Raw genomic sequence first — 25,998 nt, forward strand, 5'->3', positions numbered from 1 at the left:
ATTTTCTGGCCTAGGAAAAATTTCTGATTTTACTCACTGAATAACTGTAGGATTTATACTTTATGATTAGAATATTTCCCCCTCAGTAAGTTTTACCACTTTTATCAATTTTCAACTGTCTCATGCAAATGTACTTAAGTTTCTCCTTGTTGGTGAGTTCCCTTAAAATGTGCCCTACAACTTACACAGTTAAACAGTATCGTATGTTCAACATGTCGTTATAAAATTACAAGGCTTTTTATTTCTGCTTTAAATTTTTCGAAGTGAATTAATTTGCAAATTATAGGAATTAAAATTCCATTATCAAAGTAAAAAAAATTCAGGAATTTTACAGTTTCATTCTTTCCACCCAATTTAATTTTTAAAATATTTTTATTGAAGCTAGAAAAATATGACTTCTAGTTCGTCTTGCTTTTACTAAAAACTTCTAAAGACCTCAAGGTTTACCTTAAATCTATCTGAATTGGTTCTTTTTTTAACATTTAGCGTTGGAATGAGATTCAGAAATTCGATATCTGTTGTACATATTTCAAAATAAAAAAAAAATTCGACAGTCATTAGATATAGATTTATTTCTGAAAGTCTTACGAAGAGCCCAGAGGCATGTAAGGTGTGTGTGTGTGTGTGTGTGTGTGTGTGTGTGTGTGTGTGTGTGTTTGTGTGTCGGGGGATTGGGGGGAGGGGGGGATGGAGGCACATCTTGAATTCCGTTAGGTGCAGATGACATACTGTTCATGTGGAAAAAATGTTCTCGAAACGGCCTTGGAAAAAGTCACGTGTCTCACTTAAATGGTAAAGATACAGGCCGCGCATACGTAATATCTGCCGTGCTGTTGCAGGCGGAACTCTGACACGTGTATAAACTTTACGTGTAATTTATTGAAAGACTACGTTCTACCAGCTGAATAATGTCTTACACTTCATCCACACTCTGTTCATCTGCACCTTCTGATGAGATGTTACTGATAGGCATTGCTCCACTCTCACTAAGTTTAACGAAAACCCGAGTAAACACTGTTGAATCCGGATCTTTGCGATTACGGAATCGTCAACCGTATTTTCTACAAGCATCAGCAGCTGCATTCCCATTTCAAAACCTACAGACAAATGCTATACTGGCATGATCAGCTTTTGTAAATGTGTGGGAAGGTTAAACAGTGCATTGGAATCGGCCAACAAATCACAATCACAGCAGAAAAGCTCAATTATGTGAGCTGAAAAATATCTTCATGATTTGCACTTCAAGATGAAATTGACAGTCAATAAATAGACCGATATCAATTCAAGTACCAACACACTGAATGAAACCTCCTCCGTAACCAGCTGCATGTCCGTATTAAATAAAAACTGGAAACATGTTACATGGGATTTCTGAATCACTCTGTGCTACTACGGCTAGAATATTTATTGTTCCTCGTGAAACGCCTTCAGTCTTTTGAAATGGTGAAGTGGTACTGCCGTTTTGAAAACAATGTTACTGCGCTGCCCGCAAGAAAGGGATGGGCGCGAAACTCTGGACTGACGCTCATAATGAAAGATGGCTTTATGGGCACGCCGGCTGTTAGGTGTGCTGCAGCTTGGTGCGGTCAGCCTGTTGCAATGGACACATCAGACTGCTCATTGGTCTGAGGAGATGTCAGCTAGATCGAAATGGAGATGTACCTATAACCACGTAAAAAAAAATTAAAAAAGAGTATTTATGCACCGTCCTTCATGAACAATATTTTTATATTATTTTTACTGGACCTAAAAATCACAACGAGAACGTTATTTGCTAAACTAAAAGTATGAGGTCTCCTTCCTAATCTTTGCGAATAAAAGGATTAACTAAATTAACCTTATGCAAAAACTAAATGAAAATTCAGTACCAGCGGGGTTCACATAGTGGCAAAAGTAGTATTCATATATCACGATAAATGTAAACATAGAAACGACTAACGAACCGCTTGCAGCAAGAAACGCCTTCAATGGCAAGTTGCACCTCGTGCTTGTTTGTTTTGACAAGCTGTGAATGTCGTGAAACAGCAAAATGGGCCGCAAAGGAAAGAAAATAACTGTAGAGAAAGGGCAAATAGTTATCTCCCAATATGAAAATGGGAAATCATTTTTAGAAATGTCTGATATTACAAGAAGACGGGCAAGTATGCAGTCCATAAAATCTCAATTTAGGGAAATAAATACTCTCATTAATAGCGAATGAAAAGCTGGACCGCAGAAACTAACGCAAAGAGAACGAAATATCTTAATAATGGTGGTCAAAAAAGATTCTAAGTTGACAGTTTCTGCATTGGCTGCGCATGTTAAAGATCATTCAGGGAATGAAATCACATCAACGGCTCTTAGCTATATTTTAATAATGCAAGTTATCAAGCTAGGGTACCTAGAAGAAAAACATACCTCAAGAAGAAGAACAAGAAATGGAGACTTCAATTTGCTCGAGAGGATACAAACAAGAACACGAGTTTCTGGGACAAAGTACTGTTCACAGATGAAAGAAAATTTAACGAATTTTAAAAGATGGCAGAATTTTGGTGTGGAGGCGACGTTCGATCCCAAACACCCGCAGTAAAACACTGTAGTGGAGGAATTATGGTATGGGATGTATGGGTCATCTAGTGTTGGTCAACACTTTTTTGTTGAAGGTGACATGGAAGGATTTCCGTATTTAAATATTTTAAAGGAAACTCGGCAAAACAGTGTTAATAGCTTGAGATTAGGCACACATTACTACTTTTAACAAGACAAAGACCCTAAGCATACAGAGGAATTTGTTCGTCTGTGATTGTGGTGTCATATTCAAGATCTTCTCAAATTTCCAGCACAGAGCGCAGACCTTTATACAATTGAACATTTTTGGCGCATCCCTCGAAGAATGGTCAGAAAATACGAAGTAAGACTGCTCTGAAACAATGATTACAACAAGAACGGCAAAGTAGTATGTCAGAGACTACGAAAAAACTATTCATTCCATGCGAAAAAAGTTAACAGGAATAACACATACAAGAGGAATGCCTAAAAAGGATTAACATTCTCATTATGTTTAGTTATTTTGTAATTTTCTTTGTGTGTGTGAATACTTGTCCCCCAATGTTCAAAGCGAGATGGAACAGAATTTTCATTTACTTCTTGCAGAAGACTAATATAGTTAAACCTTTTATATGTGCAAATGGGGAAAGAAATCCTATACTTTTTGTTTACCAAATAACATCTCCGGTTGTGATCTTCAGATCCAATAAATAAAGTTATTTTACATGAACGAAGGTGTATGAACGCTTCTTTCCACGACTGTATATCAGCGGAGGTACGCTAACAATCGCATAACTGGGTGCGTCGACTGTAATTTTAATACTGTAGTGTTCCGGCAATGAGTCTCCTCTGCATTCGTCCCTGGTTAGTCAGTAACTTTGAATTGTAAATCAGTATGCTTCTTTCATATACCAAGACTAAAAGTAATATAAAAAAAGGGAATTCAAATAATACGATGAATGTGGGAGGACAGCCACATCAGTTGCACAAAATTTTTGTCAATTGACCATGGTTTCGATTGTACTATAGAAATCTTTACCAGAAAAAAAATTACATGCAGTAGAATATAATTACATGACTTGAAATAAAATACGCTTGATAGGAATTCTTCCATAAATTACGTACATACAGAAAGTACTTACATGTACTCAAACCGTGGTTAAAAACGTCTGAGAAAAAGTGCTCTCGTCAAACAGAGGTGTCACAGGAATAAAAACTTAAATGTGAATGTATAACATGATTGTCAACTAGATGAAATACTCCATGAAATACAATGACAGCCGCAAGGTCGCTTCGGGCCAAGAGCGGCATAACGCAGCAGCTACCGTCAGACTAAACGGCTATGAAGCCGAGGCAGCCACGAGGTGGGCACGAAAAAAGATTCGCCCCATAAAGCAGGAAGCAATCGAATTACAGAGAACTTAAGAGCAAAAGATTCATTGCAAGGACTATTGTAAACAGTATTGGTAAGAAACAGGAACCAGTGTATGAAAGTTACAACATAACGTAACAGTTACAAAAGAAAATACAGTTCAGATACTGTACAGAGAAAACATAAAATGGGAAAGGAAAACGATGTATAGGAGACTACACTGAGAACAGAATCCCCATTCACTCAATTTTAATTAGCGGCTCTATTCCTGTTCGTTAAGAATGAGACCGTCCTCCAGAGATAGGTGTTTAAAAATTTCTAGCTCCTCTAAGATGTTAAGCTTAAAGCCTCTTTTCTTTGAGCGAAAGATCTGGACTTTTTTCGTCTTTAGGATTATTCCCTGTGATTAATAAATGATCAGCGAAATCTGGATTGTGAACATTGGTGCCTCTTTTGCCTAGAAGGTGTTCCTTGAATCTTATCGAAATAGCCCGGTCTGTTTGCCCTATCTAATAAGCATCACAATTGTCGCAAATAATTTTATAAACACCAAAATTTTCAAAGAGGAAAGCGTAGGATTCATGTTATGTATGATATTATTTTTAAAGAATTATTAACGGAGAAGGCTTCTCAACAGTTATACTTAGTTAAAGCAGACGCCGTGTTTTGTAAGAAACTGAACCCAGAAAAAATGTAGAGAAAAATGTTTTCTTTTCATTAGGGTCATTATTAGAAATGCCTAGAGTGGTAATTCTCTTATTGGTTTTACTACTAAAAATATTATCTACTATGGAAGGGTCATATCCATTACTGACTGCAACAGTTTTAATTAGATTGATTTCAGAATGAAGACTTTCACTTGGAAGGTGGGCGGAGGTGGTTCTATGGATTACTAAATGAAATAAGGTTTTCTTTTGAGAATGGGGATGTACTGAAGTGAAAGGTATAATTCGATCAGAACTGCTTTCCTTACGGAAGACACTGAAGCTAGTTTTGTCGTCTACTATCACAAGAGTAAGATCTAGAAAGTTTAACTGCCGGAACTCATGTTCACGTTCACATGTGAAAGAAATATTTTCGTAAAATTCGTTAAACATATTGAAAAGTCGATCAATATTGTCGTTAGGCCCTTTGTAAATGATCAAGATGTCGTCGACGTATCTAGGGTATGAAAGAATGCCTACAGCTGATGCTGAGAAATTATTCAAAAATTATACTTCTAAGGAATTAATGAACACATCGCCAGGGATTCATGCTAAGGCGTTCCGCATTACAAGGCCATCTAGTTGTTGACATAGTTTTCCATTAAACTTAAAATAATTATATGTCATTCATAAGATCGGTGATTTGCTCGTCAGGTAAGTCTTTTTTGAATGAACGTAAAGTTTTTCTACTATGTCTAAGGTTGCAAGTACTGGCACATTTGTGCAATGATTTTTAACGTCAAAAGAAAGTAATTTAGTATCTCTATCACAGTGAACATCTTTAATTTAATAAACTACATCTTGAATATTGAAAATAGAATAATTATTATGGAAAACGAATCATTTCGAACACTATGAGCACTGTCTATCATGACTTAGGCAAATTTCTGCAAGACATATTGAAAAAAAAGTTCGTATTCAAGATTTAGTTAATAAAATTAAAGACGCTGCCTGTGACAGAGATACGAAATTACCTTATTTTGACATTAAAGATCTTTACGCAAATTTGCCAGTACTTGCAATCTTAGCCATAGTAGAAAAAAATTTACGTTCATTCCAAAAAGGCTTACCTGATGTCCAGATCTCCGATTTTATGAATTTACTTCGTATTGCAATGAAAGATAATTAGTTCGAGTTTAATGGAAAACTATATCAAAAACTAGATGCCCTTTTAGTGCGGAACCCCTTAGCATGAATCCTTGGGGATGTGTTAATTAATTCCTTAGAAGTAAAATTTTTCAAGAATTCCTCAGCATCAGCTGTAGGCATTCTTTCATATGCAAGATACATCGGCGGCATCTTGATCAATTTCAGAGGGCCTAACGACAATATTGATCTACTTTTCAATATGTTTAACGTGTTTCACGAAAATATTTCTTTCACTTGTGAACGTGAACATGAGTTCCGGCAGATCTCACTGTTACGATGTTAGACGACAAAACTAGCTATGGAAGTAATCCTACTGAGTGTATTTTATTTCAAGCCTTATCATTAAATTTTTAGGTATTGCATGTAATTTTTATTTTGATGAAGTTGCCCTAGTGCAATTGAAACCATGGTCAACTGACAAAAATTTTGTGCAACCGATGTGGCTATATATACATCCAGTATTTAAATTTTATCTTGTAGTTTACGTCAGAGGGCGTGACTTTATTGTTTTTTATTGTGCCGGTATCGCGCTTTTAAAGTTTTGCTATGACTTCTGACGGTAAAAAAATTCATAATCTGATTTTAAAGGTCATTTTTGTGTAAACTTTGGTCTTTCTATTGATTTTGTTGTATTTGACGTCTTGGTATATAGAGGGCACTATTCTGATCTTAGCTAGTTGGCTATGTAAGCTATAAGCTCACTGTACGTTGGATCGACAACTGCCAAGGTTAACTGCTAAGGTTGCAAGATAGCTGTCCTGTAAACTTAATAAGTATTGTATGCAGTAAAAGTGAAGATATCTGTATGAAGTTATCATCACAGTACGTGTTACAGCTCATAGAAAACTCTGTGGCATTATGATATGCAGCTAAATGGTTCGAATAATTTCCACTGAAGTCGATTACATAGCGACCACAGTCGATCTGTAAAATAAAGGATTTCAATATTTACGACCGATGCTGCATTTATCCAAAATGTATTGACAGTAATACGGTCGCAGTGCGCACGTTTCCCAATGTTTTAGACGTCAATTTCATGACTGTTATTCCAGTTTGCTGACTGCGCGTAGTACTGCAAATCCAATTACAGATAATCCATACAGAACCATTCGGTTGTAATCGCTCCCGCTAACAGGTGTACCCCGAGCCACTCCGTCGTAAGCGCTTCTAACTGTTGCCCTCGTATTCGACGCGCTTCGAGGTTGAGAAATTGTGATAGCGAGAGGGAGTGCTTCTTCTTCCACCACAATAAACTGAGCATAAAACAAATACTTATTGGTTAAGACAACATCGAGTAAGCAACATGCATTTTATTTTACCCGTACACTTGCTCGAAAATGGCCAGAGGGAAAGGATGTGCGTCGCTAAGTCCACGCCGATGCATCGATAATGTAGCTGTGTTTATTGCTACCTTAGAAGGATTAACACATATGAAAAATGTGTACAAAGGAACAATATTATAACTAAGGTTAACGCTCTGCGTTACTGCCGATAAAAAAACTTTTCTAGTAATAATTCTTACAACCAAGTCCTTTATAAGATATCGAAAGTGATACATCCTTTTGAAACTCAGAACAGAGACACTGTAATGCCGTCGATTAAATCCTACTGTGGAATCATCGGCCTCAGATCTAGCTACAGACGCTGTTAGCCACGGGGAAGACAAATATAATGATTATACACGAACAGATTCCCTTTGAAGCACTAAAAAGTAATCCATTATATTACAGTTGAATCATCTGCTGATAGTGTCGCACCAGAAAGAGAGTAGTCAGTACGGTAATATGACGCCTACTCTCTATTTGCGCATGGAACGAAATACAAAGGAAGTTTCACAAACTAATTTTCGGCTTGATTTAACCACGGCCTTTACACCCGCAATATAGTACTATTCTTAAGAGTAAATAGACCATTTCTTGAATCTCCCTGTCAGTACTACCCCTCTATGGACGTACAAGAGCGTGCTGAAATGTAATGCCTCCGAATTTCTTATTTTATTCTCAATATCGATTGTGCTATTACATGTCATGAATAATACTCGATAGACTTTCGAGCTTCGCTGACGCAAGGTGCAACCCTCTTCCGTTAGAGGGATCCGAGCTGTAGAGCGTAACGTGGCGGTGTATAACGTACATATCTCGCTGAATGAAAAACAGCATGCTGTATTCGAATTTTGAAGAGCTTATCTACACATGGAGCATGCCTCATTTAACAAGACAATCCCAGACCACACACGAGAGCAGCGACGTCTGCAACAATCCGACACCTTGGGTTCACTGTCACTGACCAGTGATCATAAATTCCCCACTTGACCTCATCCGATTTTCATCTGTTTCCAAAACTTAAAGAGCACATTTGAGGACTTTACTTTGATAGTGATAAAGCAATGCAAGCAGAGGTGGCGTTGTGTCTCCGTGTATAAAGTCAAACATTCTAGAGAGACGTCGGGAGTCTTCAGTCTTTTGACAGTAAACAACCTTAGAGAATAGGTGTGAGTACTCTCTTTTTCACATAAGTTAGCAATCTGTAAGACAAAAAGTTTTCTTCATCTTGACTGGATTACCTGATGGGGAAATATACTCAGATCAATGGGGGTCTAATTTGAAGCGAAAGCACGGGAAGAATGCTGTCCTCAAAATAGATTCTGATGGAATCCCTAATTAATTTGAACGTCCTGTGCCTTAGCAACACGACTCGGTGATCTGATCTCTATGAGCTAAACTACACACCATAAAAATAACGATTAGTTACATAAGCCGTTGAGCTTGTTGTCTCTATGTATGGAACCGAACTGGGTGTAACAAATTGACCTATGTTGCTTTCTAGTTGGATTACAAATTTACAAAAGTTATCTGATGTATTATGTCAAAGCAGAAAACAAAACAGGAATTATTTTTAAAACGTGATTTGTACAACAAAGTAAGAAAGCGCCCAAAAGAATTATTGTAAGATAACGACGAAAGAAAATTCAGTGTTACTAGAGATAAGAATATTGTAGAACGAAAATAGAATGCAATTTCCGTAAATAGGTAACAAGAATTCATTACGGCTACTATCAGCCCTATATGACTAATAAACAGGTGACAGACTACAACGTTGACAAATTAAAACTTTTATATGTCCATTTCAGGTTATCAGGGAAACATATTTGGATTTATTAGGCAGAAAGAATTTAAAAGATACACACTCATAAACAGGAATAACTGGACGATAAATGACAGAGATCTCAGTAGAATGAAAATGTGAGAAGATACAAACAGATTATACATGCACTGAGTGAATTAGACAGAAGAAAGAAAGAAATACGGAAACTTACAAAGCAAAGGGAGGAAAGCAGGTGAAAGTCAGGATAAAGATACTGAAAATTAAGAGACAGTGAAATATTCAGTGCTGTCTCCACTAGATTAAAATCTATGGATACAGTAAAGTAATGTTGCTCATTGCTCTCCATGACAATATACTACTGTAAAGTTCACCATCCGCCACGATATAAAATCTAATGATTCCTTCAGGGTTAACTTGCGGATCGGTGGTGGGAGAGGGGTTACTATATAGTACTGTAAAAGAGATGTGTATTTCGGAAAGGAATAGTTGTACTTATCGAATATTTAATTTTGTTGGGAGAGTAACAGTGAAAATGACACATGGAGCGGCATGTTATAATCAAAGTACAGGAAGACAGACAAGTGGATAGCTATGATATATTTTATAATTCGTAAACGGACAGAACTTTAATCTCAAAAAATGTTCGAGATCCATCGTGAATAGAGTAAGTGACATGCTTCTCACTTCCGTGCGCAGCAAACAGAGGTATTTGTAACATGTGATTAACAGTAACTAGTTTTGTGAATGCTGTAAGTGATTTTATTTTTCTTTAAATTATTTTTCCAACATCTAGGTTAGAAAGAGGCATTTGGGCCCAATGATGAACTCACTAAAAACTGGCAATGCAGATATCTAAAAATGGAGCATATTATGTGGTCAGCTCCTAGACTACTCTTGCCTTCAATCCCATTTCTTAGATGTTACCACGAGTTGGTATATATAATATTGCTTATGATACTTGTTATTTACTCTTTGAGGAGAGAGTTATGAGCTCGAAATTCATTATAGAACTTGGTTAAAGATAAAAATTTAAAACATAAAGTTTAACACACATCGTGTTTGTAGTAAGAGTTACTTTCGTTGATACATGGGCGTTAGGTTCGTTGTTTAGTGGTTCTGTTAACAATGGCAGTAAAGATCTACACCTGAAGATGATATTACTAGTTTGAACTGCTTATATTATCTGAACTGTCTAGTTATAAATCTTCGTTGATTGTTCAGGAATGATACGTGATCAGGCAGCAAAGTCAAACAGTGAATACGCAGGATGTTAACAGGTTCAGGACGACTAAACTAAAAGATATATTACTAGATGAAACCACATTTGTTTTTAGCAGAAAGGATGAAAATTATTAACTCCATTATTAATTGACAAACTTATAATTTTTGTCTTTTAATGGTAGCATACTGACAAATTAACAACGAAAATCTAACTATACATTTATAAAACACAGCAAAGCGATTAACGGAACTCACTGTTCGCCGTAAACCCAACAGTAAGGTGCAAAACCATACGTTCTTGAGGTTGGAAAACAAACACAATGGAGAAGCTATGGTAAGAGAACTATAACAAGACGATACACTCAGAATAGAAAATTTTACTCGTGTTTCAGAAAAATAAGTCATTTAAGCGTAAGGACAAGTGGGATTTAGGCACAAATAAACAGTAAATTTACGTTATTAATCTGTTTTCAACAAACCCAGTACTTTGTTATATTCACGTTGACATAACTTCCACTCCCATGCACTCCCGAGCAATTCGGAGTCCAATTAGGAATAGCACTACGCTCTTAACAAACATCCACCGACTTGGGTTATAGTACAAGCTTTTGATGAAACCCATAGCTTCTTCTTTCTGCTGTCCCATTTCTGGTTTGTTTTGTGGTGACTATTTTATTTAGTCCAACTTGATTCTGAATTTGAAGAATCGAAAATTCTGCAATGAGATAAAGATGTATGAAGAAAAAGGAAACAAGAAAAACCGTAAGATTGGCGTATTATTATTGCGGCAGTAACTTACCCACACAAAAACACGAGCCAAAATGTGCCTTATGTGATATAAAAAAATATTGTAACACTGCATGGAGAATTTGGGTATGACTACTGCGCTGCTCAGAGATGTTTGCTGACTAGGCGTGTTCAGAGATTAAACACGTGAATGCAGTATTATCTTTCACAAAGATATTTCAACTTTGTAATTATTTTACGTTAACTAAAAGATATTTCTACATCTTAATGTTTTGTCATGTTGCATGTTTTCGAAACAACAGTTCACGAATTGGAATAGTTTCTTAAATATTCGAAATTATATTATTACGTGGACTTGAAATATATTTACTGCATGGTTTTTATAGATACCCTCTACACGTCGTTGTAATTTTAACAGTTGAGTGCAAGCCATAGAGAGAATATGTGCGCCTTTCTTTGTCAGAGAATTTTTCCCACGTCTGTTCTAAAACACAGTCATCTGCAGGCGATAAAAAATCTGTGTGCGATACTGTTAGTATCCAAATGGAAGTACACATTGTCGGTACCGGTCTGAATTACCGCGATCGACGGTTTAACATCTGTGTGAGCTTGTAAGCTGAATAAGGGAAATAGGCTTGTCTCAGCTTGTTGCAATAATTTATAAACGAAACCCTGCGGTCTGAACAGACAATGATACACTGCAACCGATAACTCATGCGAATGCGCTAGAAAAGTTCAGTACGGTTAATTATTCCGTATCTAACACTCTTGCATTCACGCTTTCACCAAGGAGTAGAACATGGAACAGAAATCAACAATCAAAGAATAAATCACAGAACAAATGTCGCTTCTGTATAGCATCTCTGGCGTCCAGCGGGGAAGTTTCGCGGCTCTGTACTTTCAAACACCGCACGTGTCACGGCGCTGGACGATACAGAAGACGCCACACACATAAAGGATCGCAGTTTTCAGTGAATTGTTGGCAGAGATGCAAATAGATCTTTTGTTGCAGTTGCAGGGGCAGTATCGTAACGATGATTGACATTTCACTATTTATTACTTAAAAACTAGAATTCTCTCTACATTTTCATTGATACTTCTCTTTCAATCAGTATTACTAAAAGCGGTGGTAACTGCTACAGACATTAAAAACCAGGATATTGCAATATGTTTCTTGTTTAATGACAGCAGCATTTACGTGAAACAAAACTTAAGGCTGTGAACCGAATGTCATACACCCATTTTCGCTCACGAGTCTACATGTTTACCCCCGAAGTGATTTTGCGAGCCCAGTTAAATATCGGTTTTACTATCGTCAGTTGTTTCACACGAATGGTCTCTTCAAATCACGATCCGATTGCCAATTAGTAATTCAGAACGATTCCTCTCTCTCTTCATTTAGAGCAGGTGGGTAACCTCTTGCTCATTCTTCGCCTTCTCTGCACAAAAAGTCACTTCGTCCATATTAGTCGACTTTTTATACGCAAGTATACATCTAAAAACCCAAGCACGTTTCGAAATTGGTCGAGCGTTTTTATGTAATTGAATATCTACCGTGAAGAGTACATCCGGCAGATAAAACAGCATTTTCAGAATCGACATTGGAGAGCATACATGATCAACCAGACCTGAATCGGGAAATCGGTTTACGATAACCGGGGTTGGGAGATCTATGTAAATGTAGTGCGGGTGTGCTTTCTCAGAACTTCTCTTTCTGTGTATATCACAGGAATTTTTAAAATTTATGTATTTGTTGACACCGCCATACTGATAGCAAACTGCGTTTCGTGTGCTTCCTAATAGGCCCGGAATTTTTTGTGTTACAAGCAATGGTTTATTTAATTGCTTGATTACCTGAGAAGTAAAGCACCATCCAAAAAATGAACACCGCCTTTCATTCTCGCGTTACAACGTATTTTGCAAGGTATCACGTTGCGGGAGGGGAACTCTCGCACATTACTCCTTGAAGAGATTTGCACCACAATAAAACTGATCAGAGACCTGAAGTTTTCGAAGTATGAAACTTTGATGAAAGTTCCGCAATGACGGACAGCAGCAGTGCAGTAGTCAAATAACTAAATACCTGTATCCTGACGTAATATAGACATACATCGAAAAAAGTTTTGCATCAGTTCGGTTCCGAGAGTTCCGGAACCTGTACAGGAAAATGGAACAGAAATCAACATAAACATAGTTTCCGTCCTTTTTCTTGCTCATGAAAACCACACATTGCCTGTTGTACCACCATGCAGCGAGACCTTCGGAGGTGGTGGTCCAGACTGTTGTACGCATCGGTACCTCTAATACCCAGTAGCTCGTACTCTTGCATTGATGCATGCCTGTATTCGTCGTGGCATACTATCCATAAGTTCATCAAGGCATTGTTAGTCCAGACTGTAACACTCCTCTGCGGCGATTCGGCGTAGATCCCTCAGAGTGGTTGGTGGGTCACGTCGTCCACAAAAACATCTCTTTTCAATATATCCCAGACATGTTCGTAGGGTTTGTAACACCAATATCGATTAGAAGTAGGTTTATACTATGTAAATGTGTATCTGTGATTATGAAGTAAAGAAATTTTGTGATATAAGTTTGCACATAAAGAAACATTTGTATATTGGAAGCTGGTTCATGCTTGGGGAACTTGTATTGTGGAAAGTAAAGTTTGTAGGGAACTCCCTCCGCAACGGAAGTGGCTTGGCGCGAGGTAAGGTAAAAGGTGGTTTTGGCGGTCGATCTGGGCGGCTACTTGGTGGGAAAGGTATGCAGTCAGTGGCCAGCCTTTGCACGGTACACACCGAGGATGCCAAGGGAAGTTTTTGGAAGCCGTTTTGCATGGAAAATAGCCTCAGATGTGGACTTGGCTGTTGCATAGTACTCTCGGAAATACGTAATGGCTCTAACACGATAAAAATTCATCGTCAAGAAGAAATGGTAAAGAGCATGCAACATCATCGGCCGTGAGTAGAGTTAGCTCCCACGTGGCTTGCCACCACTACTTCGCCACTGCTCTACCAATTTCAGGCACACAGAAATATATTATAGCATGGACCAGTAAAATTGTATGTTTTCAATAATAATCGAAGTGCTACAAACCCGTGTTTTGAACCCTAACTCTATCCTAATCATGAACCGAAGCAGGATCCCCCTCTGACTATACAGAAAACCGAGTATCCTGTTTCTAACTAACTGGTGATTTGTTTCTGTGTATTAAATCTGCAAAAATTCAGTGCCAGAGAGTGTAACTGTCAGTGCCTAAAATACCTGCTTCACAGGCGATGAAAAAGGCACATAAATTAAACTTATTTGAAAAGTAATTTAGCCATCATTGCTATCATGAAAGATTTTTTGAGGTTATTCGAGCTCAGTGTTGAGTAATTTGCTTTAAAGGATGAAAACACAAATTATTCCAAGTAGGGCTACGAATTAATTTTGGATGAATCGACGTTGCTTCTGAAATAATCATAGAGTTTGACTAGTGAGGCAGTATCAGTTTATGGGTCCCCACTATACCCTTTTCATATTTAAAAGATATTTGGAACATTATTCGCTGCTAAAGAAATCTTATAAATTTCCATAAATGGGAGTATAAACAGTGTAATTGTGGTATTAATTAATTCTATTGGTAGTGTTTATATGTTAGTTAAGTCAGAAACCTTCTCATATCTAATTTTGGTCCAGTGCTTCCTGCAGTAACATCTCAGTACTGAGTTGCATATTGTCTGTGATTGTAACTGTTACTATTATGAGTGGCGTATTATTTGACTTTCTGTAATTACTGGCTTGTGCATTTATGGTAACTACTGCTACCCATATCTTATATCATCCTGTATTTGTCTGAATCTAGTGTAATATTCAAAGGGAATCTTATTGAAAATCACTTAGACAACTAGTACTTATTTTTCTTAAACATAATATTTCAAATTCATATGCCTAAGTAGGCTGGTGACCGTTTATTGTTTCATTCATATGAACACTACCGCTTTCATTACCCCCAAAGTAAAAGATGTTTAATTTTTGCACTAATTGCATTACACATACAAAATTCCTGTCCGATACCCTTTATCCATTAGACAGACACGCGGTCAGAACACGAAAATCCTCCCAGAGAATAACACTAGTTTGTGTCACGCCAGACAAGTTAGTGGCATATAAGAAACGAGAGTAGCTAGTGTTATAGTTTGATGTCTGGAGAAGTTGCTGGCCACTTTAGTCGAGCGGTGTCCTTATCCTGAAGGAAGTCATTCACATGATGTGCACGACAGGCGTGCGAAATGTCGCCCATGGAGACGAATGCCTCGTCAATATTCTGCCGATATGGCTGCACTATCGTAGGATGGCATTCACGTATCGTACAACCGTTACGGCGCGTTCCATGATCACTACCGGCGTATGTCGCCCCCACATAATGCCACCTCAAAACATTAGGGAACCTCCACCTTGCTGCACTCGCTAGACAGTATGTCCAGCTTGACCAGGTTGTCTCCAAACACGTCTCCGAAGATTTTCTGTTTGCAGGCATATGCGACACTCATCGGTGAAGAGAACGCGATGCCAGTCCTGAGCGGTCCATTCGGCATGTTGTTCGACCCATCTGTACCGCACTGCATGATGTCGTAGTTGCAAAGATGGATCTGGCCACGGACGTCGGGAGTGAAGTTGCGCATCATGCAGCCTCTTGCGTACAGTTTGAGTCGTAACGCGACGACCTGTGGCTGCACGAAAAGCGTTATTTAACATGGTGGCGTTGTTGTCAGGGTTCCTCCGAGCCATAATCCGTAGGTAGAGGTCATCGACTGCAGTAGCAGCCCTTGGTCGACCTGAGCGAGGAATGTCATCGACAATTCCTGTCTCTCTGTATCTTCTCCATGTCCGAACAACATCGCTTCGGTTTACTCCGAGATGCCTGGACACTTTCCTTGTTGAGAGCCCTTTCTGGCACAAAGTAACAATGCGGACGCGACCGCACTGCGATATTGAACGTCTAGTCGCGGTTGAGCTACAGACAACACGAGCCGTATACCTCCTTCCGGGTGGAATTACTGGAACTGATCGGCTGCCGGACCCTCTCCATGTAATAGGCACTGCACGAACATGGCTGTTTACATCTTTGGGCGAGTTTAGTGACTTCTCTGAACAGCCAAAGGGACTGTGTCTGGGATACAATATCCACAGTCAGCGTCTATCTTCAGGAGCTCTGGGGTGATGCAAAACGTTTTTGGATGCGTGTATATTACAAAGAAGCAGGGGCGCATGTTACAGAACAATTTGTCGGAGTTGAAAAATGCTGATACGAATTATTTACAGAAGAGTAGAACAACTGGCAGAGGCCGACTTCGGTGAATATCAATTTGGATTTTGGAGAAATGTAGGAATACCTTAGACAATACTGATCTCACTACGTATATTAGAAGACAGACGGAAGGATGGCAAACCTGTGTTTATAGTTTTTACAGATTTAGAGGAAGGATTTGACAACGCTAACGACAATATATTCTTCGAAATTTTGACGGTAGCAGGAATAAAACACAGGGTGCGCTGCCTATAGTTTGTAAGGAAATAGACTCCAGCTGAGAACACACAGTATGGTAACCTATCTGCGACTTTATTTAATTAGTACGTACAGAAAGCGATCGACTACGCAAAGGAACAAGATAGGAAGGGTACTATAGTCGAATGAGAATCAAAGAAACGACAGTGTAATTCAGTCAGAGATGTAAAAGGATTATTACTTGAACGATATGAATGGTGTCCTGAAAAGGGGTTATAAGTTGAATATCAAGTAAACCAAACCGAGAGTAATGGAATGAAGTCGGATTAAGTCAGGCGATACTGAGAGCAATCGACTAGCGAACAAGACACAAGAAGTATTAGATGACTTTTGCTATCTGATCAGCGAAATCACTGACGGTAGCCAAAATAGAGAGGATGCGTAATGGACACTGGTAATCGAAAGACAATCTTTTCCTGAAAGGAGAAATTGATTAAATAGAACATAAATTTAAGCGTTAAGGATTGTCTTGTTGGATTCTAGCCATTGAAGAAATAAAACGTTGACTATTAACGGTTCAGACAAGAATAGAGTAGAAACTTTTCAGTTTAGCCCTATTCAAGAATGGTGAATATAAGAGGGTCAAATCATATAACTAATGAACGTATAGTGAATCAAATTGGGGAGAAAATAAATTTGTGAGAAAACCCTCTAAGAAGCGATTTGCTCACAGGACATATTCTGAGGCATCACAAAGTCATAAGTTTGGTAATGGGAGGCAGTGTCGAGATAAAATGAGTACAGATAGACGAGCCCTTAGTAGTAAAGAGTTACCAACGGATGTAGGATGCAATAGTTACGAAGAGGTGAATAGGCTTCTACAGGATAGACTATCTTGGAGAGATACCCCAAAATCAATATTTTGATCGAATACAACAACAAAACATCACGTGCATGAGGCGAAGGTCACTTACGACAAGCTAATTTTAGTTTTCTACGTCTTTTTCTATATCCTTAATATAAATGTTGATTGTCGGTTACGTCCCAGTCAAAACAGAGATGATCGAAATTATGCTCTAAGTTTAAAACGTTACTTTTTGTTTAGACGTAAACGTCACGAGAGAATAACTGAAAATGTCTGTTGATCGTACTGTAGAAACACACGGTAAGATACCTTTTAACCTATATCTTAATGGTCGGACGGTGATTTACAACGCCTCTTCAGAGGGCGTGGAAAATCTAGAGGAGTGTCTTTACAATGTAAACTGAGGTTAGGACTTGGCGAAAACCACTAGAATGCCGAAAAGTGTAATCGAAACAGCGTAATGTATTACACGTGCGTGTACTTCCTGATTACACGGGAACTGGAAAATCTGTCACACGTACATTTTATAGCTCCTTATTAAATGAATTTCTGAGGAACTGATACGATATTGACTCAGTCTAGAGAAAACTTTTGCTTTTTCTTTCAGTCATCAGTCTTCTGAATGGTTTTACTCTCTATAGCTCCCTCTAGTAGGATCGACGTTATTCTCTGATGTTTTAACATTGTTGATTAAATCTAACATACTTAGCATAAAGCCTGCCCCTCATTCTTCTTCTTCTTCTTCTCAGTGTTTTCCGTATATTACTTTCCTCACCGTTTCTCCGGAGATACTCTCACGCCTTATGTTACCAGTCCACCTAATTTTCAGTATTCTTCTGTAGCACCAAATCTCAAAGGCTTAGATTCTCTTCTTCCGGTTTTCCCAATGTCCATGTCTCACTACAATACTATGCTGTGCTCCAAACGTACATTGTCGGTAACGTCTTCCTCAAATTAAGACATATGTTTGATACTGTAGACTTCTCTTGACCAGGAATGCCCATTTTTCCAGTAATAGTCTGCTTTTTACGTCCTCCTTGCTCCATCGTCAAAGATTATTTTGCTAGCTGAGTAGAAGAATTCCTTAACTCTATCTACTTCGTGATCACCAATCCTCATATTAAGTTTCTCACTGTTCTCATGTCAGCTACTTCTCGTTGCTTTCGTCTTTCATCGATTCACTCTCAATTCATACTCTGGATTCATTAGACTGATCATTCCATACAACAGGTCCTGTAATTAATCTCCACTTTCATTCAGGATAGCAATAACATCAGCGAATCTTATCATTGACATCCCTTCACCCTGAATTTTAATTCCACTCCTGAACCTTTCTTTTATTTTCGACATTTGTTCTTCGAGGTATACATTGAACAACAAGAGTGAAAGACTACATCCCTGTCTTACACACTTTTTAGTCCAAACGCTTCGTTCTTGGTCTTTCAGTGTTATTGTTCCCTCTTGCCTCTTGTATATAATGAATATTATCCGTTATCCCCTATAACTTACTCCCATTTTTCTCAGAATTTCGAAAATCTTGTACTATTTTAAATTATCGAGCGCTTCTTTCAGGTTGACAAATCCTATGAAGGTGTCCTGATTTTTCTTCCATCTTATTTTCATAATCATCCGCAACGTCAGATCTACCTCTCTGGTGCCTGTATCTTCCTGAAGCCAAACTGATCTTCATCTGACACATCCGTAATTTCTTTTTCTATTCTTGTGCATATTTGTCTTCAATTTGGATGCATGAGCTGTTAAGCTGACTGTGCGATAATTTTCGGACTTTCTGCTTCTGCTACTTCATAACTATGTGTATGGTGTTTTCCCGGAAGTCTGACAGCATCACCAGTTTAAAACATTTACACATCAAAAGTGAATAGTCGTTTTGTTACGATGTCCTCCAATGATTTTGAAAATTCTGATGCAGTGTTATCTATTCCTTCTGCCTTATTTGATTTTAGGTCGTGCAACGCGCTTTTTATTTCTGACTGTAAAGCTGCAGCCCTTTTCCTTACATATCAACTCTTGTTTCTTCTCCTATCTCGGTGTCAGACAAGTCTTCCTCTTCCAAGAGGTCTTCAATGCACACTTCCTTTCCATCTATCCGATCTCTCCTTCGCAACGTCCATTGCGATCTTAGTGTTACCGCCCTTGCTTTCAAGTTCATCGTAGGTCGTTTTAACTATTTTATATTCTGAGTCAGTGCTTGCGACAATAATTTCTTTTCCGGTTTTTTCGTATTTTTCATGCAGCCATTTCACCTTGCACTACTGTCAACTTCGTTCCTCAGGAACTTTTATTTCTTTCTTCCTGAATTTCCCTGAACATTTTTGTACTTCCTTCTTTCCTCGATCAAGTGAAGTATTTCTTGTTACCCACGGTTTCTTCGCAGCTATATTCCTTGTACCTATGTTTTTATTTCCAACCCTTTTGATGGCCCTATTTAGAGATGTCGATTCCTCTTGAACTGAACTGCCTACTGAGGTGTTCCTCATCGCAATATCTATAGCCTCAGCGAACCTCAAGTGTATCTCTTCATTCCTTAGCATTTCCTTATACAACTCTTTGAGCACTGATGCTTCTTGACTGCTCTCTGGAACTTTAACCTACTCATCATCATTACTAAATTATGATCAGTGTCTAATCTACTAATGGGTACGCCTCACAATCCAATATCCGATTCCGGGATCTGTGCCTGACTATGATGAAATCTAATGATATCTTTCGCCACATCCTGGCCTTTTTCAAGTATACTTCCCCTTCTTGCGATTTTTGATCAGAGTATTTGCTATTATTATTTGAAATTTATTACAGAACTCAATTAGTCTTTCTCCTCTCTCATTCCTGCTGCCAAGCCCATATTCTTCCTATCAATGCAATGCTTCCACAATCGCATTTTTCCTGTGGGAGTGTCAAAAATCGTCGAACTGCAACCCAGTCTCCTTTCTCATTCAGCCACACCTCCATATGTCGTATCCTGCGGCAACTTCCTCTGTGTAAACCTAAGAAATACCTCGCCAGATGAATCACTAGATTCATACCTACCTTCAAGTAGGGTGAGAATAACAGTCATGGTATTTTTTTCTTTAATACTTTTAACTTTTATCGTGAAATTATGTTTGTGAAAAGTTTTTGTTTGTCTCATCTCGCTGTATGATGTAAACCATTCAAAATCAATTACTGAACGTAAAAAGGAAGACCCATGCGAATGTAGCCTTTCACTCTTGTTGTTCTATGTATATATCGAAGAAGCAATGACGAAAATAAAAAAGAAAGGTTCAGCAGTGTAATCAAAATTATGAGTGAAAGTATGTCAATGATAAGATTCGTTGATGATATTGCTATTCTGAATAGCCGCGCGCGTTAGTGCACCACTTCCGGGATCGAATCCGCCCTGCGAATTAACGACAAACTAACGAGGAAGACCGGCATGCGACCTGCCTGGATTTAGTTTTTAGACGGTTTCTCCCACGCGACTGCATGAATACCTGGTAGGTACCCAAATGCCGCCTCAACCACAGGATTCGCAAAAATTTCGGAAACGTTTTCTCACACTTTCACTTGAGGAATAGCTAGATACAGGCATATTATGAACACAAATTCCGTCCTGAGGAGGTATCGGGATAGCGACTGTTTGTGGGAATTACAGGGTGGCTCAGAAAGAAAGAACAGATTTCAATTGCTTTTACAGAATACTATAACAGATATAAACACATTGCGCATGTCATAGGATGCAGCAAGGTTCAAAGTTTTGACAGATCTGCGCTGTTGTTTATTTCTAGCAACATGGCGACAACACTACAAGAGAACACATTTTGTGCTTTATAATTTGCTCGGAGTCAACCCATTATTCAAGTGCGACGTACATTCCAGCGTCGATTTAGCAAGAAGCCCCCTCTGCACAAGCAGATTTATGATTGTCGTGCAAATTTTTTGGATGTTTATTGCATATGCAAAGGAAAGAGCACTGGCCGGCCACGCATGCTTGATGAAAATGTCGAGAGCATCCGAGATGCGTTCACACGCAGCCATCATAAGTTCACAAGACGGGTAGGCCAGGAACTTCAACTTATTCACATAACGGTGTGGCGTGTTCTGAAACGACGCCTCCATATGAAGCTTCACAAGTTTGCAGTTACTGCAGCAACTGCGTCCCGGCGACCATGGTATGAATTCTGTATTTCAGTTCTCCAGGATACGGCAAAGGACACTTTTTTCCGAACGATTCATTTTTCGGACGAATCAACATTTCAACTATCTGGTAAAGTAAACCTCTGTCATGTAAGAATTCGGTGTCATCGTCGAACATGAAAGAGATTCGCCGAAGCTGAATGTGTTTTGTGCCATTTCTGTTCACAAAGTTTGTGGAACATTCCTTTCTGCGGAGGAAACTGTGACAGGAATGACATACCTGGGCATGTTGCAAAATTGGTGGTTTCCTCAACTTTACGAAGATCCCAATGATTCGGTTTTCATGCATGATGACCTCACTTTCACCTTGACGGGTGGCAGTATCTTAAAAACACCAAGAGGTGGACATCAGGATATTGTTCATAGCCTTTGGTCCTCTATGTCACCAGACCTCACGCTTTGTGTTTTTTTTTTTTTTTTCTGTGGAGATACATAAAAGACAGAGCCTGTGTCCCACCTGTGGCAGCCACTCCTCAAGAGTTGAGTAAACTAATTGCTGAAGCTATCTATTCAGTAAACAGGGAAGGACTGATTAGTGTGGATAATGAACTGCACAACCGTTTCGATGTTTCTCGAGCATAGCATAGTGCTCATGTTGAGTGTATAGTATAGTTCCTGTGCGAATATAAGACTCTATCCAGTGGCTTGTGCGATGTGTGTATCTCTCTTTCATAGTTTGTCCGTAATATACAACTGAAATCTGTTCTTTCTTTTTGAATCACGCTTTATTTCTCGTATAGTAATGTATAGATATTTGACATTTTTGAAATTGTGGGTATGATGGATGGGACTGACGGATGTACTTGGCGGGGGGAGGAAGAGGAGGGGGATGGCTGCAGACGACAGCAAGTGCGTTAAGCCACCCTCTACCACTAATTTTGCCAAATCAAATAATTTAAGATACGGGATAAAAGCCAGCAAAAGAAGAAGTTTGAAAAATGAAGAAGAAAATTATTGCACTGGCCGTTCTCACTCCATATCTGTGATGGTAATCGTCATGTTGCAATTTAGTGTTTTCAGGCGCTGTCCGAAACTGTGCTACAAAATCTCATTAAAACATCTTGATATTACCAATATTATGGTGGAATTGGACAGAATGTACTGACATCATATAAAGTTGTAAACATAGCTCAGGTTCATTGAATGGCACTGTTATGTACACCCTTTTCTCTTCAACACCACGTATCAGCAATAAAGTACTTCAGCATTCAATAACAGACTGAAGCTATGCAGGAAGAGTCGCGACGACCAATTTCATATAAGACACCTGCGGTCTATCAAGCTGAAAAACAACCTCAAACTGGACTGGAAGCAGCCTCAAATTGGCCAATAAAATCTAAACTAAGCTACACCATATGCGTGCCGACCGAGATTTTCAGTATCCTCTCAATCTCACACTATCGGCTTAGTCGGCTACTTCGTAAACATTATCCATTCTGCTAATCAAAAAAAAACAATTTTTGTAATTTTTGTGCAAAAACTAGTAACGTGTACAATTCGACCCAAACTTATCGCTTACAAGCACAATAGTTTCATAATGAAAAGGAAAGGCAAACGTAACCATTTAACGGGCTTATTTCGAAGTAAGATTTACGCAAACGTCAGTTTTACTATAAGTGCAAGAGCAAAGGATTCTTAATATTCACGTGCGATTTAGGCCAAAATTTCACGCGGTGCCCGTTCGCTATAGCTTAGGTATCTTTCATTTTCCAATTTGAGGCTTTTTCCTGCTTGATGCACTACAAGTGCCCTATATCAATTTGTTCGTCTTAACCTTAACCTGCACCTCTGTGGTACGTTGTAAACAGTTGCCGTTTACAACCTGCACACAGGACCTGAAATGGGCATGCTTTAAATTGAAATTCTTTGTGACTTCAATCGTATTTTTATGTGCATTCACCTTAATCCCTTACTAAAAGGAAAACAGGCAGGTTATGGAATCGCGGACAGTGGTTTAGTAGCAAAATTAAGGACATGTTGAGAAAACAGAGATCGTTGCACCCTCGGTTCAAAGAATGATTCAGGAATGTCAACGGTGAAGTCTTAAAGAAATCTGCGTCTATAAAAAAGCCGATGCGCGAAGAATACAACTTGTGAAGATACTGTTATAATTCAACTGCCCTCTTCACATGAAAAATAGAAATTCAATAGTGGAGGTTTTCTGTGTCTTTGTACCTTCTAACAGCTATCAAAGGAATTATTGTTTTTCATTTTCTGGTGTTGTGTGTTTATGCTTTTATTGTCACGTTGTTGGAATTCTTCTATATGTATACAACTGTAATTGCACTTAAAAGTTCAAGACGTTCTACACTTATTGTACGAGAGAGATGAGCTTTGAAATGCACTAGAGTTCGTTATGCGACAGGGTAAAAAAGGAGTCAGGAACGAAGTGCCGAGACTGACTGACATCTTGCGAATCATGAATATGAAAGAAGGGCAACGCAGATTTCCAAAAAGCATCTAACTTTTTTGCAGTCATCAGTATTATGACTGGTTTAACGCGGCCCGCCACGAATTCCTTTCCTGTGCCATCTCCTCAGAGTAACACTGGCAATTTACGTCCTCAATTACAGTTTTCGACTTCCTCTACAGATTTCAGCCTCTACAGCTCCCTCTAGTATCACGCAAGTCATTCCCTGATGTCTTTAGAGATGTCCTATCATCCTCTCCCTTGTTCCTGTCAGTGTTTTCCACATACTCCGTGCCTCTTAGATTCTGCGCTGAACCTCCTCATTTCTTACCTTATCAGTTCACCTAATTTTCAACATTAGTCTGTAGCATCTCAAATTAGTCTGATTTGTCTACAGTGCATGTTCCACTACCACAAAATGCTTTTCTTCAAATGTACGTTCTCAGAAATTACTTCCTCAAATTAAAGCCAATGTTTGATACTAGTAGACTTCTCTTGGCCAGGAATGGCCTTTTTGCCAGTGCTACTCTGCTTTTGATGACCTCCTTGCTCCGTCCGTCATTGGTTATTTTGCTGCCTAGATAGCATAATTCCTTAATTTCAGCTGCTTCGTGACCATCAGTCCCTATGTTAAGTTTCTCGCTGTTCTCATTTCAATCACTGGGTTACGTTTCTCGCTGTTCTCATTTCTGATAGTTCTCATTACTTTCCTCTTTCTTCGATTTACTCTAAATCAGTATTTTTAATCGTTAGACTGTTCTCCCATTCAGTGGATCATGTAATTATTCTTCACTTTTACTCTGGATAGCAATGTCATCAGCGAATCGTATCATTGATATCCTTTCACTCTGAATTTTAAACCCACTCCCGAACCTTCTTTTATGTTCGTCATGGCTTTTTAGAGGTATATATTGGGGCAACAGACTACATCCCTGTCGTACACTCTTTTTTATCTGAGCACTTTGTTCTTGATCTTCCACTCTCATTATTCCCTCATGGCTCTTACCCATGTTGTATATTACCCGTCCCTCCCTATTGTTTACCCCTACTTTCCTCAGATATGTCAAACATCTTGCAGCATTTGATATTGTTGTTTGCTTTTCCTTGGTCGACAAAAACTGTCTTGATTTTTCTGTTGTCAAGCTTCCAATATCAACGGCAACGTCAGGCTTGCCTCTCTGGTGCTTTTACCTTCCCTAAAGCCAAACTGATCGACATATATCACATCCTCGGTTTTCTTTACCATTCTTCTGTATATTGTTCTTGTCAGCAGTTTTGATGCATAGGTTGTTAGTCTCATTGTGCGATAATTCTCGAACTAGTCAGCTCTTGCAGTCTTCTGAACTGCGTGGATTATATTTTTCCGAAAGTCATACAGTATGTCATGTCACCAGACTCATACATTCTACGCACCAACGCGAGTAGTCACTTTGTTGCCACTTCCCCTAAAGATTTTAGAAATTTTGATGGGATGTTGTCTAATCCTTCTTCCTTATTTGATCATAAGTCTTTGAAAGCTCTTTTAAATTCTGATTCTAATACTGTATCCCCTATCTTTTCTGAATGTACTCCTGTCTCTTTTTCTATAACAAATCTTCTCCCTCACAGATGTCTTCAATGTATTCTTCCCACCTATCCGCTCTCTCCTCTACATTGAATAGCGGAATTCCCGTAGAATTGTAATGTTACCACTCTTGCTTTTAATTTCAACGAAGGTTGTTTTGACTCTTCTATATGCTGAGTCAGTCCTTCCGACAATCATTTCTTTTTCGATTCCTTCACATTTTTAGTGCAGCCATTTCGTCTTAGCTTTCTTGTACTTCCTGTTTATTTCATTCTTCTGTATTCTTGAATTTCCCTGTAAGTTTTAGCACTTCCTTCTTCCATTGATCAAATGAAGTACTTTTTCTGTTACCCATGCTTTCCTGGCAATTGTCTTCTTTGTACCAATGTTTTTCGTTCCAATTTCTATGATTGCCATCTTCAGAGATGTCCATCCCTCTTCAACTGTACTGCCTGCTAAGGTATTCCTTATCGCTACTACCAATCTAGCAAGCTGATTCCATTGCATATCGTTCTGCAACGCTGTGTCCAGATATTTTAACGTCACTGTGTCAAGGTTAAGACACAACTAATGCGGTATCCGAACATTACGGGCTCGTCCTACTCGTCAATACTAACTTACATTTTTCTACATTTAGAAGTAGCTGCCAT

General features: G+C 38.7%; 1 protein-coding gene and 1 long non-coding RNA gene across 2 annotated transcripts in view; both read right to left on the bottom strand.

The window, feature by feature from the left end:
* Positions 1–25,998, bottom strand: part of LOC126278909 (dual specificity protein phosphatase 8-like) — a 795,043-nt gene that overhangs the window by 319,711 nt on the left and 449,334 nt on the right. The window lies entirely within an intron of this gene.
* Positions 10,435–10,991, bottom strand: LOC126279095 (uncharacterized). The gene is made up of 2 exons (XR_007550781.1): positions 10,877–10,991; positions 10,435–10,792 (listed from the first exon to the last, which is right to left on the bottom strand). It is a non-coding gene; the product is annotated as an uncharacterized LOC126279095 (long non-coding RNA).

This window comes from Schistocerca gregaria, chromosome 6, assembly GCF_023897955.1.
Source record: "Schistocerca gregaria isolate iqSchGreg1 chromosome 6, iqSchGreg1.2, whole genome shotgun sequence".
Taxonomy (NCBI): Eukaryota; Metazoa; Arthropoda; class Insecta; order Orthoptera; family Acrididae; genus Schistocerca; species Schistocerca gregaria.